This window comes from Podarcis muralis, chromosome 1 (genome assembly GCF_964188315.1).
Source record: "Podarcis muralis chromosome 1, rPodMur119.hap1.1, whole genome shotgun sequence".
Lineage (NCBI taxonomy): Eukaryota > Metazoa > Chordata > Lepidosauria > Squamata > Lacertidae > Podarcis > Podarcis muralis.
In genome coordinates, this window is record NC_135655.1 from 66,100,262 (window position 1) to 66,111,612 (window position 11,351).

An 11,351-nucleotide genomic window follows, 5' to 3' on the forward strand; every position below is an offset into this window, starting at 1 on the left:
ATAACCCATTTGATGGTGAGGTAAAGCATAAGCATGCACTTGTTTTTCCTGTCTAATTATAAACAGATGAAGTCACTTCCCGCTAGCTCCATCTCCCCCCAAAGCCATTTGTCAATGCCTGGTTTCCTTCTATTATAAGAAAATAAGTAAAGATATTTCAGACTTTTCTCAAAAGCCATACAAATAGAAAAGGTTATGCACTTTAGCTAAATGCCATTTTACTTCTGTTTATATTGTAAATGTTGGTAATGTTTTCTGCAACATAATCTGCATAAAATATGCAGGCATTTCTCCCCTTCCATTTCTCTCTCTCTCTCTCTCTCTCTCTCTCTCTCTCTCTCTCTCTCACACACACACACACACACACACTTCTGGAAGTCTTGAGCTGAAGCCCCATTGTTTCCAATTTCTCAAGGTTGATCACGAGGGCTGCTTATGATTCAAAAATGTCACATTCAGCACCATGAACTATTCTCACACAGATTTGTTAAATCTGAATTGCAGGTATTCCTACTAAGTAGTCCTTGGAACGATAGGAAGAGCAGGAGTGCCTTCAGTTCCTTGATCCCCGAGCCGGTGATCTGAGGACTATTGTTCATCCCAGTGTGCAAATATCCACACTACAAGCTGGCAGATATAACATGGCATGCATACAGGTCAACATCCATTATCAAAATCAATGCAAATTCCTTGGGTTGCAGGCAATTCTGACCCTCTGCTGATGGAAGGCTCTGTGGTCCAGCAGGGGCTTCTGCGTATGGAAAGCAGAGAAGGCAGTTCCTTTCCACTCCCTTTCTCTCTGTGTCCCCTCCCCAAAAAATTTCCCAGACACTTGCAGGAGCCCCTGGAACATGGAGCATGGGAGGTAATGGGGAGAATGCAGGAGAAAGGGGGGACTTACAAAATTCACCACCTCCCGCTTTCTGTTTGCGAAATCCTCTCTTGGCTCAGTTGGATACACAAACCATTGTGCATATCTGATACATGAAGGCACCAAAAATAAATCAGTTTATTGCATGATTGCCATTTAAATGTTTTGCTTTTATTAATACAGGTTTGGCTTTATTGAAGTACTTATCTGATAGATCACGGTTATCATAAACTGCTTCAACTTATCTGATAGATTTGCCACAAACTGGTTCAGCATTAAGTCACCAAGTTTGAACAAGGGAATAGACCTAAAGATAAACTGCAACACTACAAAGGCCAACAAGGCCTGCCCAACAAGGAGCTCAAGGGGGCACACACAGGTCTCTCGCTACCATTTTATTCTCGCTTCTGAGGTAGGTTTGTCTGAGGGACAGCATGTGGGGCAAGGTCACCCAGTGAGCTCATGACTAAGTTAGGATCTGAACCTCAGTCTCCCCAGTCCTTGCATGACACTCCACAGCCCCACACTGGCTTTCGGTGAACCACAAAGCTGAATGTGGCCAATCTGCGACCAAGCCAAACTCGGCCTATCAGCCATATATGGCAGCCTATCAGGGGCCCAAAAACTCTGCCAGCCTAGGACTGTGAAAGCAGAGGTAGTTAAGTACCTGGTAGGTCACCATTGTGGACATGTTTGGCTTTCTCCTCAGTTTCAAGTTGTGCCTGCAGTGTGAGAGAGACTTTGCCTGTCCCTTAATGAGAAAAAGTGCATTTCAGGAACCATTTAGAATCGCCTTTGTCTCTGTCTTTGAGCTGATTTGCCCTTTTAACACAGTGATCAATAATCTACAGACTATATATAGAAGAGTTTGCCATTTCCAATTTAATTAAACCACAAGCCTCAATTTCATTCATGGAGTCACCAAGAAGGTCACATATTTTAATTTATGTGGTAAAACTTAGAATACTTTTAATGTTTTGGAATTGCAAATTGCTGTTATTTATGTTTTCCCCAAAACAACCGTGAACCTGCCTTGTAGGAAAACTGTGATTGTTCAAAAAGATTTAAATTGAGGTTGTATAATTTTGAACATACAGCTTGCCAGCGCTTCCTGTTCCGCCAAGAAATTTGTGCCTGTCAGGGAAAGGTTACAATAGGAGCCACTCTGTACCCTCTTTGTTATAGGCGCAGGACTGCAGCCCATGTTTCCAGGATCTCGGTTAATGTTCTGACAATCTAATGTCTGCAATGTGTTTGCTGAAAGAAAACATTTATTTAGTGCATTTGTAGCCAACCTCTCCAATGAGCTCAGGCATCATACACAGTTCTTCCCAGCAACTCTGTGTTAGTCTGAAAAATAGTGACCGCTTCAAGAGAGGATTTGTATCTGGCTCTCCCCAGTCTTCGTATAAAACTACTGCACTAACCTCAAAGAAGTTCAAAAAAGCTTTGCACCTCATTCCTGCATTTCACTGTCAGCCCAAACTGCCTGATGTACTGTAAGGCAGCACTGAAGCAGAGTGAGACGGTTCTTGTTTTTGCTCTAAAATGACAGCATTCATTTTTCACCCCTCACTGGGAAGAGAGGCTTTGCTTGTTGGAAGCTCTTAGCAATTGTTCCAGCCAAAGGAGGTACAAATATCTATGAAACTGTCCCTAACAGTACTGCTCCTCTAAATCAATGGCTTTAGGGTTTCCTCTATGTGTCACATCCTTCCTGTTTACGTACAGTTTTAGTTGTTGTAATAGGTAAAGGTAAAGGTACCCCTGCCCGTACGGGCCAGTCTTGACAGACTCTAGGGTTGTGCGCCCATCTCACTCAAGAGACCGGGGGCCAGCGCTGTCCGGAGACACTTCCGGGTCACGTGGCCAGCGTGACAAAGCTGCATCTGGCAAGCCAGCGCAGCACACGGAACACTGTTTACCTTCCCACTGGTAAGCGGTCCCTATTTATCTACTTGCACCCAAGGGTGCTTTCGAACTGCTAGGTTGGCAGGCGCTGGGACCGAACGACGGGAGCGCACCCCGCCGCGGGGATTCGAACCGCCGACCTTTCGATCGGCAAGCCCTAGGTGCTGAAGCTTTTACCCACAGCGCCACCCGCGTCCCCTGTTGTTGTAATAACCTAATACAAATTCAGTCAAAGAAGCAGTCTTGGGAGCAAATGCAGGAATGTAAGTTTTCAGAGTGTGGATAATGGATCTTATTCTGCATTTAACAGAGATACATATCTGGGGTGCAAAGCTGTTCAGAGACAAAAGGGCTAATTTTCCATTCTGTTATCTTTTTCTCTCCAGTTAACACCCTGCTAAGATATCTCTATGAATATGCATCTCTAAATCATTACTTTAATCCACATACTTACAGAAGATGCACAATTCAACTAGAACTACATAGGTCTTTTGGAAATACTCATAGGCTAAATGTATGCACATCAGTATCTTGAATCTTTTATTGAAGGCTGTTATTCAATCTGTGTTTAATTTGTGGGCAGGGGAGAGATACTGGTGCTCAAGTCTGTTTGGAATCACTTCTGAGCTGGAAGCTGTTCCCCCTAATTTCCAATATTCTTACAGACCACTTTCTGGTAACCCAGTAGTTAAGGAAATGCATTGTGCAACTGCTTCTGCACACTTCCTGCCATTATGTGAGGGCCTTCCAGATCTCACAAGACCTCCTCTAAAGATGTGGGGATCAATACCATGGTGCTCTACACTGAGTGAGGCCATTGGTCCATCTCGTATTATCTACACTAACTAGCAATGTCTCTTCAAGATTTCAGACAGTTCTCTCCCAAGCCTACCAGGAGAATGAACCTCAGACCTTCTGCATGCAAAGCAAATGTTCTACCACTGAACCATGGCCCATCCAAGAGATCAAGGTCCTGTTCTCTAGCACAAATGGAGACGATACCCCTGAGGCACAATCAGAAGATGCTTCTCTGAGTGACACCCTGCTTGAGGGAGTTACAACAACAAAGAGACCCACCGTCCTTTGTTGGGACCTCATCACAGCTGACACCACCACCCCTTCCTCAACCTTGGGAGCACTAGCATTGATAAGCCCAGTTTGGGTCCCATGACACAAGGCCCATTTGGGAAGCTGAAGCTTCCCAACCAGGGAGGAGGCCATAATGCCATGGCCTGTTCTAGATCCTGGCCCTGAGCAGTTCCAGGACTGGGAAACCTGTGGCACTCCAGTGTTGGACCCCAACTCCCATCAGCCCCATCAGTTGACATGGCCAATGGAGTGTCTAAAAACAGAGTTGGAAAACCTGAGGTACCCCAGCTGTTTCCAGACTATCACAGGTTCCCCAGCTCTGCTCAGCACTGGTGTAACAGCTCCAGCTCAGCCAGGTCACATATTTGTCCTTGCCGTGGTGAAGGTGGGAACAATCACATTTCTAACATCATGAATTCTTAGATTAAGCTCTGGCATTGATCACTGGTACAAATTAAGCACAGCATCCAGTCTCCTTCAAACATCATTGTCTCTTGTAAGGTAGAGTCACAAAAACATCAACAAAGATCACAAATGGTGAAAACAACAGAAAGATGTGTTTCTTTTTTTCACTCTGCTTTTAATTTATGAAAAGGGAGAAACATCAGGAACCTATTCAGATCCAAAATACATTTACTTAGGAATAAGCATGATGCTGCCTGGGGGTCTGTTGTGAGGAAGGGTAAGATACAAATTACATTAAATTAAATTAAGCACAGATAATCCATAAATTTCAATGGGAGAAATAGACTGCAACCCCACAACTTACAGTAAGTCTCAGTGAATGTAATGGGTTCAAAGTAGTCATGTTTTGGATTCCACTGTTAAGCTCATGCACACTCCCTTCTGTTTATATTAGCTGGACTTGAAAATGCTTAACTTTGGCTGGATTGTGCCAAAGAATTTAAATAAATGACCACAAATTCTTCATCTGTAATACCAACCAGAAAAGCACATACATCCCTGCAGTGCTACTTCCCCTCCAATACTTAATGGCTTTGAATTCCTTTCTTCATCACAATCTCAAACAAAATGTTTTTGTTTGTTTTGATATTTTCTTCACTCCAAGACAACCAGCATGGGCCCACTTTACACTGTGCCTCAAACTGCAACTGGTTTGTAATTACTGTCTGAAACCCAATTAATAAGAGCTTGCAGCCCCCTGAAAAGATATAATTAGGGAAATTATTTTGTACATACATTTCGCCTGCACACTCAACCATCAATTAAATCATTACCCTCTAATCCGGTTCTCAGGCTGGGAAATGTTCTCTGAGTCAGTAATTCCGGTCGCCACCAGAAGCTTGTTTTCAGATAGTTTTTAAGTGAAATTGGTGAGCTTATTGGATGAATTAAGGTAAGTACGTTTCTGCTATGGAAATGAGGGCTAGAGTGCTTTCTCTCACTTTGAGATGCAAAAAGGCAGCCGCCTTTTTGAGACTAATAGCTCTTACTTAACTGGCTTAGGTTCAATTTAATCATGATGGTGATTGGGTACATGTGGTGGCTCCAAATGTCTGCATTTAGCTTCCCACATGGATCTGGAAGATAAATGCCCTCTCTCTTACCGCATGTACTGCCAGGCCTATAATGGTGGTGTGAAATTAGAATCTGGTTTACAGCAGACATGTGGTGGCCCCAACCATGTAATAGTCATCACACTGTCTATGGAACATAAAAACTTTTATTTTAGAGGAGATCTTGCATGCCCCTATTCAGCTGACCACCCTTGTTAGTTTTGCTAGCTGCCACTTAGCATTCCAAGCCAAACAGCCCCACTTCTTCTGCTGTTCCTCAGGAGAGCATAGCCTCCAACATTTCTCCAATGAAAAAATGGGTGTCCTATTCCATAGTAATGATAATATTTTTATTATTTATACCTCACCCACCTGGCTGGGTTGCCCCAGCCACTCTAGGTGGTTTCCAACATATATAAAAGCATAGTTAAACATTTAACAATGTCGCTATACAGGGCTGCCTTCAGATGTCTTCTAATGGTTACTTAGATCCCTGGCTTGGGAGTGTCATAATTCCATACCCTCCAATGAAAATAGGGAGGTCCAAATGAAAAGTGGGACATTCTGGGATCAAATCAGAAACCAGGACAGCTTCTGTAAATAGGGACACTTGAAGGGTCTGGAAGAATTGCCTGTGCTGTTTCTTCCACCAGAGGAGAGAAGTTTGTCTGATGCCACTTAATGTCTGGGCCAGAGAACCTCTGCTTCTTCTGACATCTGGACTTAAGGACTGAGCCATACTCTTCTGCAGATTCTCTTTGGCTTGCTGACAAATTCCCATTCTAGAATTATCAAACCAGCTGTGCTACATTATCTCTTTCTCCAGATTCTTTTTCTCTTCTGCCAGACCAAACATGTAATGCAGCACCGAGGGCACACTATCTCGTCCCTGACCAGAGTTAAGGGGAAGAAAACAATCAGAAAGAGAAAATGTTATGATAATTGGTCATTAATTTTGTTTATGCTCACATTTGAGCTGTGGATATTTTTGGCAATTTGGGGGATATGTTCCGTTATTGTGCTTTTGAATAGAGGAGGCCAAGAAAGAATGAGGGAGTTCATTGCAGAGTGGTGCCCAGGAGTTGTTTAGAGAGATCATTAGAGATAGGAGTGTTGGCAAACCACTGAGGAAGAATGACCTCAGTACTATCAAGTTCGAAATCTCTGAGAGTGGGAATTTGGTAGAAAGTCCATCAGCCACATTTAATTTCAGGGGGGAAAGAACTTCTCAATAATGAGACATCAAAAAGAAAACTGTACAGTAGTACCTTGGGTTAAGAACTTAATTCGTTCTGGAGGTCCGTTCTTAACCTGAAACTGTTCTTAACCTGAAGCACCACTTTAGCTAATGGGGCCTCCCACTGCCGCCGTGTGATTTCTGTTCTCATCCTGAGGTAAAGTTCTTAACCCAAGGTACTACTTCCGGGTTAGCGGAGTCTGTAACCCGAAGTGTCTGTAACCTGAAGCGTCTGTAACCCGAGGTACCACTGTAATTAGAAAAAAAGCTGAACATTGTATTGACTTTATTAGTCAAATTTCTCTAGAAGGAGGAGAAATTCTCCAACAGGTCATGAAAATAAGACCCACCATTAGCAGTGGCACCAACGTTTTTGGTCTTTGGCCACTGCTACTTGTGGCAGCTTGACCACAATTTTAAACCATCACTGTACCAAAGCCTGTACCAAATAATATGTAAAGCATATTATTTTATTATTGATTAATTATAAACCCACGATAGTTAAATTGGGACCTCGTATTCAGAGGCAAGAGACTTCTGAGTAACAAGTGCTGGGAGATACAAGGCCTGCTGCCTTCATGCCTTGCTTTCAGGTTTCCTAGCGGCATTTGCCTGGATTAAATGGATCCTTGGCCTGATCCAATAGGACAGGGGTCTGCAACCTTTAAGACAAAAGGGGCCACTTGGATCCGTTTCCGAAGGGGGGAAAAACTGGGAGCTGCAAAACCGGGAAGGTGCCGTTGGGACGGTGCGTGACTAATGCACGCACCGCCCCCAATGCGACGTCACAGCCAGTACAGCGCCCGCCACAGTGGGGAGTGTCAGGGCACACAATGCGCCTCCTCCCCTCACTAGTATCCGCCCCGGAGCCGCAGCAAAGGTGTAAAAGAGCCACATGCGGCTCCGGAGCCGCAGGTTGCAGACCCCTGCAATAGGATGTTCTTCTCTATTTCCTCAGCTTTTGCTTTTGTGTGGTGTTGTGCATGTGTTTATATAAATAACATTAATATAAGACCCTTTGTTCTGGATCAGACCAATGCCAATCTGGTCCAGCATTCCATTTTCAATAGTGTGGCCAGTCAGGTGTTTCTGAAATCTAACATGTCAGCCAGGGTGATGATTTTTAAAAGGTTTCCTTCCCCTTTCAACTCTTGTCTGTCATCCTTTCCACTAACTGTGTTGGGGGGATATATGAGAAAGTACCTTGCTCTTCAAATTTGGCATGCCTTAACTCTCTAACTCTGCTCTCCTGCCTCTTTGCTCCCTTCCCCCAATCATAAATTTGGCAAATGTTTTCTTTTAGCAGTAAACGTAAGCACATTTAAACTTTACTCTGTGCTTTGCTTGTTCAAACACTTTCCAAAATATTTCCCCCTTTGGTTTATCACTTGTTTTTAATTAGCTTTATTGGGGCCAAAACTATTTACTGTGGTGGGCCGCTGTGGAGGGACACAGACATCTCAAGGATTAATGAGTTCGAGAAAACTCTTTTTATTAGTAACAGAGGCTTATAATAGAGATTAGTTGTTGTGTCACAGTTTTGACTGTACAAAATATTTCTGTTGAAAAAATGTGATGTTTGGCTTTTTCGCACTATTGCTATTCACAGCAAATCATCAGCTTTTCTGATCTGTTGAAGGCAATACAAGGGTGTCACTGACACCAGCCTCAAATTATTCTACTTCATGCTTCTGACCTGATTTGCACAACTTCTCTCTAGCATTGTCTTCTTGGACATATTTTATCTTACAGTGCTATCCTCTCTATGTCTTCTCAGACCTGTTTTGCTCAGTGGGCCTTACTCTCAGTTAAGTGGGTACAGCAGCCTTAGCCATGTTTTTCAAGCTTTCAGGAAATCTGCAATTCAGCAATTCAAATCTGCAATTCTACTTTGCTGCAGTAGACCACCAGAGGTTTCCATCATTTGTCAAGAGTAGCCCTTCCTAATCTAGTGCCGCCCAGATATTTTGGACTACAACTCCCATCAACCAACATAGCCAAAGATCTGGGATGATGGGAGTTGTAGTTAGACATCCAGTTTCAAATTTATCTTCCGAGTTGGAATGACTAGTGTTACTCTGTTAAGCTGGTGAAGGTTTACTGTACCCTGGAAAGCATGTAGTGTGCCATGAGTTACTTGGCAGCTATAATGCCCTCCTTCAGAAGTTGCCTTACTCCTATTATTATTATTATTATTATTATTATTATTATTTATACCCCGCCCACCTGGCTGGGTTTCCCCAGCCACTTTGGGTGGCTCTCCACAGAATATTAAAAACACGATAAAACATCAAACGTTAAGAACTTCCCTAACAGGATTGCCTTCAGATGTCTTCTAAAATCAAATTGTTGTTTATTTCCTTGACATCTGGTGGGAGGGTGTTCCACAGGGCGGACAGCACTACTGAAAAGGCCCTGTGCCTGGTTCCCGGTAACCTCACTTCTTGCAGGGAGGGAACTGCCAGAAGGCCCTTGCGCTGGATCTCAGTGTCCGGACAGAACGATGGGGGTGGAGACGCTCCTTCAGGCTTTACTCTACAAAAATGAAACAAAAATATGGGAGACAGAGGAAAGAAAAAGAAGCAAAGACTTGGGAGGATATTGGAATACTTTAACAGACCTGATATGCCCCCAGTGCTTAACAGGGGAGGAAAAGGTGTTGATACTCACCATGAAGTTGTTACAGTAAGTGGCACACTTTTCACATTGGGGGGCGGGAGAGGTGTCGGTATTGTGTACCCTTAAGTACCCCCAGAAAAAAGCACTGTATACTCCTTTGGGGAATGAGTTTCTGGAAGGATCAAATCCAGACCCATCTTGACTGCATAAGCTTCTTATCTCAGATATAAGGTGCTAATTATTACTACTATTTATTTTTTACATAACACCATTGAAGTCGTAATATCCATAACATCAAAGAATAAGACATGGATAGTACAGTAACTGACAATGACAACCACCAGGCTTCCAAACTTGTATTTCCCCACTCTTTATATCAATATTTCCCTTATCCTTCTTGTGGTACCAGGCTCTGATCTGCAGTGCAAAAAATAGCGCCTGCATGAATGATATTTCAACACTATAATTGTGGTATATGTCGCCACTGGTTTCAGAGCAGCTCCCAAAGGATGTCTCGTAAGAGGGTATTAATCACATGCCTGGATGCTGAGAAGGAGCTTTATACAGGCTGGACCTGGTAGAGGATTATTATTAATAGGAAATAACAAGTTCTTATATCTCGGTAAATAAATATATTGCCTTAACTGCAGTTTCCTGGCCTAAAGAGAATATTACAATGACCATTCTTTCAAACAGGGAAAATGACTATTAGCCTATTTAACCAAGACATTTGAAGACCATATCTGTTTTACATCACCGCTGAGTGTCTTGTTTGTTTTAGAACTACTCTCTCTAATAGTAGACTCAGGTGGGGGCTTCCAACACAGGATTGGAGCCAAAATCGGACCACTGAGGAACATGAAAGAGGTTTCAGCATGCTCTGGGAACACCCAAGTTTTGCCAACGTACAACTATATAACCTAAGAGGACAATATAAAGAAACAAAACCTAGACCAGTGTGGACTGAGCACACTCAGTAGTCATGGAATGAAAGTGTCAATAAAACAAATAAGAACAAAAAACTAGGATTAGGGTACCCTTCTTGAGCTTCTAACAGTTTATAGGATCCTGAAGCATGGCGGGCTGGAATACTGAACAGGAGCATTCCAGGCTGTGAGTGTACACTGCAACATTTTGCAGGATCCACGTGTTAAACATTGTTCCCCTTATCCAGTAAGGGAGACCCCCGAACTGATTCAGGGTCACATGGATGTAGCTGATGCAAATTTGCATGTGGATGAGCACTGATGCTCATTGTAGACCCATTGAAGAATTTGTAGATCTTTCATGTGAATGGAGATGCACATCCTTCTCTCGAGTTCTTAGTTATTAATGTACACCTAACTACTAGCACTGAGTATAATTGTAACTTGATTGTTATAAGAAAATTAACTCTGGCTCTTACCCATATAGTTGTACCATTGGTAGATAAACAAGAGGAAGAAAATACTTGGAAAGAAGCAGTTGAATGCAGTTGCTATTTTTTTTGCATTTCTAAATCTCATTTAATTAAGCATTTGAGGCGGAGATATTTAATGCTTTCCAAATACATAAATGAAATCATTAAAAGGTTGTAAATTTTATAATCAAGCAAAGCACATCAAGCAAACATTAATTTATTGTAAATGTAATAATCCCTACTATATAAATAACTCTGGAGCTAATCAAGGCACAAGAGTATATGCTCAATTAGGTATGACCCTTATAAAAATGCTTTTAATTTTAGAAAGAAAGAAAGAAAGAAAGAAAGAAAGAAAGAAAGAAAGAAAGAAAGAAAGAAAGAACGACAGAGTGAATGCTAATAAGTGCCATGTTTTATACCGGGGAACCTTTCACATATTAAAAATATGTTGCACTTTTCACCAAAGTTCCTACATCTATTTAACCACAGTGATAAAAGTGGATGACAACATTTACTAAGAGTGTTGTTCTGAATAATCATCTTAGATGCAGTATGAAAATTACCGCCTTGAAATGATAAATCAAAATGATGGGCACTTCACAATGGGATGCTAATTGGAGACAAGACAATCTCGTCCTGCATGAAATTGAATTTGAAACAGCTGAAGATGTGCCTGTTTTTATGAGAACTGTGAATTTGTGATCT